Below are 6,592 nucleotides of genomic sequence, written 5' to 3'. Positions count from 1 at the left end.
TTATTTAACAATAACAATGTATTGAATAATGGCTTTAAAGATTGTCAAAAAATAATATAAAATAGTGTGCAAATACTGATTACAGTGCAAATGTTTGCAATATAAAAAATAAATGAAAAATGTAAACATCTATGTTTAGTGAACTTCAAAATACTGCATAATATTTGATCCACGTCTGACTCCGCGAACCCATAATGTTTCCACCAATGTTCCCTCAAATATTTCATGTGTCTGAGCGAACACACAAACTCCCTGAGCGATCCCTTGGACCACTGTGAGCAACATTAGACGTGTGCACTGTGGTCACGCCAGCATCTAATCCATCCAAGTTACATGGTTTATTAAAATAATCAAATTACAGCATTTACATTTATGTTAGACTACTTTTAATTAACTGCTTTAGCCCACTTACAATGAAAATTTAAAAAAATCCTGTTCATGACCAGTGTAGTATGTTAACACTATTGGAAGTAAAAATAACTTGAACTCCAATTTTGAAAACACAACTTTCTTTCTTTTTTTTTTTTTCATAAAGCTCTGACTTGTATTATGAGTCTGAGTCTGTGTTCTGGGAGAGTCCTGTAACTCTCTGTCTGCAAAATACAGTATATAATGACCAATGTTGGGCAATTAATTATATAGTTACTACTTCAAAACAGTAACTCACTTTGGCAAACAACAAAGTTTTTTGCAGCTATTTTTTTGTTTTTTAATGCAGCCAAGACGTTTTTTTAAATAAAAATTTCAAACTATTTATAGAACAATCAGCTGTTCTGCATCAAATCTGATGCCACACAAATTATTTGTGCCACTCCAAAAAATAATTTCTGTCCACTATGAGATAAAGGAGAACAACAGCCTGATACCTGCAGGCCTGACAACAGGAGATGTATCACTCCTGTAACACCTGTAACATTCAGTAGTCGCCTCATTGTTCTGACACACACAACAAAACTATAGACTACACTACACACTAAGTACACAAGATTTGCGCTAAACGTCTCAAATCTCTCACATCTCAGAACACTGTGTAACACTCCTAAAACTTCCCCCCGTTTCTTAACAACTAGATGCCACGTTGCCATATCATTTTTTGATTGGTCGACACGGTACTTTTTTCGACCAATAGGAAAGGGTGGGGTTTTTTTGGTTTTGTTTTTGCTCACAGGCGGAGAGCGCTTTCGAGCGTTTTCCTTATAAAACGCCGTTTTTACCGTTTCTTCCCGCAGTAAATATAAACAACGATAGTATTCAGGAAGAAAACCAAACATTGCATATATTTTTATCATAACTCTGGTTTTACGTGGCCTATCAACACAATTTAAAAACTGGTATAAAGTCCACACTTTTTCCGTCAATTGTTCCGTCTGTCCTGCTCACATCTCCAATGGTTGTACACGTTGTCATTAATGTGGCTTCACTGCACATCAGCCACGCCGCTTTGCTAGCTAAAACACCGGTGTCGGCACATAAGGACGTTGTCGTAGCCTGTCAACGACGTTGATTGGCTGCATATATACGAATGTGAATCGCATTATTGGCTGGACTATGGGATAAGGTGGCATCGTTCTAATCCCATACAGGAGCAGCCAGTCACTTACTGACTAACACTGCAAAAACAGAATTGTTAAAGTTTGAATTTTAATTTCAATTCAGGTTAGATTTTTTTTTTGTGCGCAACGCAGATTTTCTGTGCGCAGAGACCGTGCCAGCAGTGCGCAATTGCGCACGTGCCCAGCTTAGAGGGAACATTGGTTTCCACACCACTGAAGTCGTTTTACCTCTCTTTTCAACCAACGGCATTCTTTCTTCACCAGCCATTATCCTCTCCTCTCCAAATAACTTCTGCTTAGCTTTCCGAGCTTTCCGAGCTTCCCTCAGGTCCTCTTAATTGTTGTGACGCGTGTTCGAAACGCAGAGAGGTGCGCTCGATTTGCCACACGGAGCAGCGCGAGAGTAAAGCACGAGGGAGGTGCTAATAATCGGCTCAGTCATTTTTAATGATCGTTGAAAACCCAGATCGTAATCGAGATTAAAATTCGATTAATTGAGCAGCCCTAGCAGAAAGTTAGGTCCATATTAAGATATCAAGGTGGAACTGAGCTGGAACAGTTATTTGCTTTGTGTACTAACAGAAATAAGTATTTCAGTTTTTATATGTTTTATTTGTTGTACTACCTCAGCTCTAATGCAAATAAATTTCCAGCTGGTTAGATATAAAGAAGCCATTAGAATACCAAAAGACAAATGACAGCTATCTGTTGTGACTGTTGAAAGTAAATTAGATGGTACTACTGAAACAAACTTTATTGAAAAATGGATTTAAGAAGCACACAGGGCACTTTCTGTCTCTCTTCTGAATGCTGATGCTGCAGAGTAAAGTAATGTCTGACACTTTACATCATAGAAGCTGTTCTATAACTCCTTAATGCTGTAAAAATTATGTGTATTCCTGCATTACTTGCAGGCTAAATACAGATGCAGAAAACATTTTCCAATTTCTTGCTGAAGTGCCTTGAGATTACATTTTTGTTTAAGGTCTTTTTGATGCAAGATATTAATGTTGCTGGCTTTACCATTCTGTTAAAGCAATGGGATTCTGTCATTTAGACATAGGTCACTTTAGCTCACTCAGTATTTTGTCATCTGTGCATAAGGTTTGTTGCATTTGTGAAAACTGTTGTTGTCAGTATTGTCTCTGGCAGATAATTGGGATTCTCTTTGCCATTATTGCTAAGAGCGGGGTCTCTGTCTGTGTCTGTGTCATGGTGCTGGTGAGAGCTGTGCACACAGTCTCCAAGAAGGAGATTTCTCCTCTGGATTGAGATTACCAAAAGTGCTTCAGATAGGAAGGTTTTATTTTACTGGGAATTAGAAAATGAGTTGTTGTGATTAAAAATCACTATGTGTATGCTCTTGCTTTTTAAGACATTCTCTATTGAGTTCCTAAAGGATTTCCATGGTGATACTCAATTGAAATAATGGACAGGAGTGCATGTTGAAGGGGGGGTTTATAAATATTAGAATGGAAATGTACAGCTATAGCCTTCTGCATTTGTTAGATGCACAAACAAATTTCATTTTATTACATTTGTGATGTTAAAATCCGTTACATAGTAAACTAGTAGGCTGTTCAATGTGCTGCACCAAAAGCTAAACTGAGTTTTATTCAAATTAAATTTCTCCCTTTGTAAACTGCTTCTGGTAATAGTAGATGTTACAGTTAGGCAATGAAAGTGTGAAATAGGCATAGTAAAAACACCAAGATTTTATTACCATGTAATCAACATGGTAATAAAATTGTGAACAAAATGTGAAAAAATATGCAGGGCTCTAGACTAACTTTTTGCCGCGGTTGCACTGGTGCACCTAACTTTTTATCTTACGTGCACTAGCACAAAAATTTGTCAACCACATCGCTTAACACCGCAGCTTTACATGTTCACTTGTTTTTTTAAAATTTCTGTCCATACAGACAATATTGATTTGTAAATGATTAACTAACAATCTTGTTAACACAAAGTTCTTTATTTGGAGCACATTTCTACAAGAAAGATAAGTTACCGCATTTTTTGGACCATAGGGCACACTGGATTATAAGGCGCATTAGGCGAAATCAAACCGCTTCGTAAGCATGTCTCTTAACATGTGCCATTTTGGGGTCCTTATACACACGCAATACGGTACTATTATGTTGAACATGGTACGTATTACTCTGCGAGGCTCCTGACTACGGTAGCCGTAATGCTCCATGAATCCATCAAGCGGTACGGCTTCATAGCTTACCAAAGTCGTACTAAAACATTTTGACAGATTTTTGAGCGCCGTGTACCACATAAAATCAGTTCGTGGTCAGTAAGCACAACCAGAATTCATACATAAGGCACACTTTTGAGGAGATGAAAGGATTTTAGTGCGCCTTATAGTCCAAAAAATACGGTACTGAAAAAGTTCTTGTGCTTAAAGTGCTTCACTGAGCTGAAATTTAAACTTAAAATATCTCAAGGTATATAAAATAAAAAGAAAGTCAAAATTAAAAGTACCTCAAAGGCTTCAAAATGAACATCTCAATATCTGAATATCTTACCTTGGGCATGGGCATCTGAGAGGTTCCGCCCTTGACTATCTTTGATTGGTTTAGACAATGATATGGGCATAATGTGTGTCTGTTGTTGACCACACAGAGACTTTCAGAGTTGCAGAGACTTTTTTATTTTTTTATTTTATTTTACTTGAACGGCTGGTCGCACCGGTGCGACCTAGGAATTTTTTGGCGGAACATTGGCACATTGGCGGAATGTGCAGGTGTCGCCGTGCGCTATTGGATTATTGTGGGAATTCCCTACGTCATTTCCCCTCTCTGTGCGTCTGTGCAGAGACCCGTGCATGACATACAAATCGATCAAACAGCAGGAGCACCGAGTTGGTGCTGCGGCGCTTCAGCGGCCTAAGCAGCACATTCATGATTGGTTTAGGCCATGATATGGGCATAGTGTTGTCTGCTGTTGACCACACAGAGACTTTCAGATTTGAGGAGACTTTTTTATTTTTTTTACTCGAACGGCTAGGATGCGACCTGGGATTTTTTCTTTAGTCGCACCATTGACAAAATAGTTCGCATTTGCAAACAAATTGGTTGCAATCTAGAGCCATTTTATTATTTTATCCTCAGGTTTTCAATTCTGCAAACGAAATCTAGGCTGTTTTGAACTTGAGTAAGTTCATGAAAGTCAGGTTCAGTGGCAGAGTTAAAAATGTGAAGGACAGCAGACAAGTGATCATTGCTGAAAGAGGTTGTTTATCTTTATTTGTTAAACTTCAGGACTGATAATGTTTGCTCACCAACATCTTCTGAGCACGTCTCTTTATGTATGGAAGGCTATCCTCTTTGAGAAAAGAATAAAAATCCAGCAATCACACTGACTTCAAGTGCTTTGCCAGCAGTGAATTGAAAGTGTAACAGAGTAGGTCAGCGCTCTTACCCTGATGAAGTTAGCTATTTTAGCTGAAACATCAACAGCATAGTTAATTTTTAGCAGTGACTTACACAACACCTTCTGGTGTATATAATAGTGCAAAAATGCCAATTTCAGTTCTAGGTTCATTTTTCTCACTTTATACTGTATCTGATTCAAAAGTCAGATGTTTTTTCCTTTCAGATTTGGACAGCCATCGCTTTTAACACCTGCCAGTTTGTCCCAATTTAGCCCCAGCTTATCAATTCATGCAGTTACCTCCGTGAACAAGTAACTCCCTGTCACAGTCCCTTTCATAGAGTGCGTTTCTGCCAGCTCCTTTGTAATCTCACACTCTTTTGTTATCCTACGTACAAAGATGAGAAACTGGGCTGTGTTGCAGACATAACCGCGCTCATCCAGAACCGAAGAGAAAAGTTAAAATTGTATGGGGGTTTTTTGTTTGTTTTTTCCAACTAAAGCCTCACATTTTTCAGTGTCCTTGATCCGTCTTGTTACTGTTTGCACATTTTCAAATGCTTCTTTTATCTCAGGGATAATTAGCTGGGCAGAGTCCACCAAATACTCTTTGTTAAACTCCTTATCTGAGAACAGCTTACTAATGGCTTACGAGCCACCATGATGTCCCATCAACAGGCAACTGGGCATTTTAGGATCAAGAGCTGCTGAGACATCTCTTCTGTGAAATGATGCCCTTTATTTCAGTAAGAACTTCTCTAACTGTGTCTGAGCTAACTGCAGTACAAGGTGTCATCTTCATTGATTCATCATTCATTGATTCATCATTCATTCATCTTCCTATATTCTGCTACCAGGTCCAGTCTCTTCTCATAAAAAAGTGCCCCACCCCAATAAAGAAGTGACAAACGCAATCCATTTTAATGGAATAAAATTCTGGTTTGAACAGCCTGAGTCAAGGAGGCTGAGGATCAATCTTTTTTTTTTTTGCAGGCTGGCCTGGATTTCCACTTGCGAAGATCTGCGTCTTTTGGCAGAGCTCTGCAAACATTAGCTTAAGTCCAGGGAGACAGAGTCAAAAGTTAAAAGTCCTTTGTGAGAAGTTGAGTGTTATGGTGGTGAGGACCCAGGACAATGTGGCACACTAGATCAAGGTCAAGATTTTCACTATTATGGCTGGCTGCCTTTTCAGAATCCTTTGAGTGACATCTTTACATGTTCCTGAGGCTAGGGATCACAGCTTCTGCTTTTTACTGGCATAGCGTAACAGAGAATACCGTTCACCTGTAGTCTGGTCACCTCGGGCTCAGAAAAGTTGATTGCTTCCTTATCGTCACTGGATCTGGTTACCTGCTTTTCACAGCAGTAATATAAAACATACAGGGAGTGCAGAATTATTAGGCAAATGAGTATTTTGTCCACATCATCCTCTTCATGCATGTTGTCTTACTCCAAGCTGTATAGGCTTGAAAGCCTACTACCAATTAAGCATATTAGGTGATGTGCATCTCTGTAATGAGAAGGGGTGTGGTCTAATGACATCAACACCCTATATCAGGTGTGCATAATTATTAGGCAACTTCCTTTCCTTTGGCAAAATGGGTCAAAAGAAGGACTTGACAGGCTCAGAAAAGTCAAAAATAGTGAGATATCTTGCA

This window comes from Oreochromis aureus, linkage group 11, assembly GCF_013358895.1.
Source record: "Oreochromis aureus strain Israel breed Guangdong linkage group 11, ZZ_aureus, whole genome shotgun sequence".
Lineage (NCBI taxonomy): Eukaryota > Metazoa > Chordata > Actinopteri > Cichliformes > Cichlidae > Oreochromis > Oreochromis aureus.
This window is presented reverse-complemented; position numbering follows the sequence as displayed.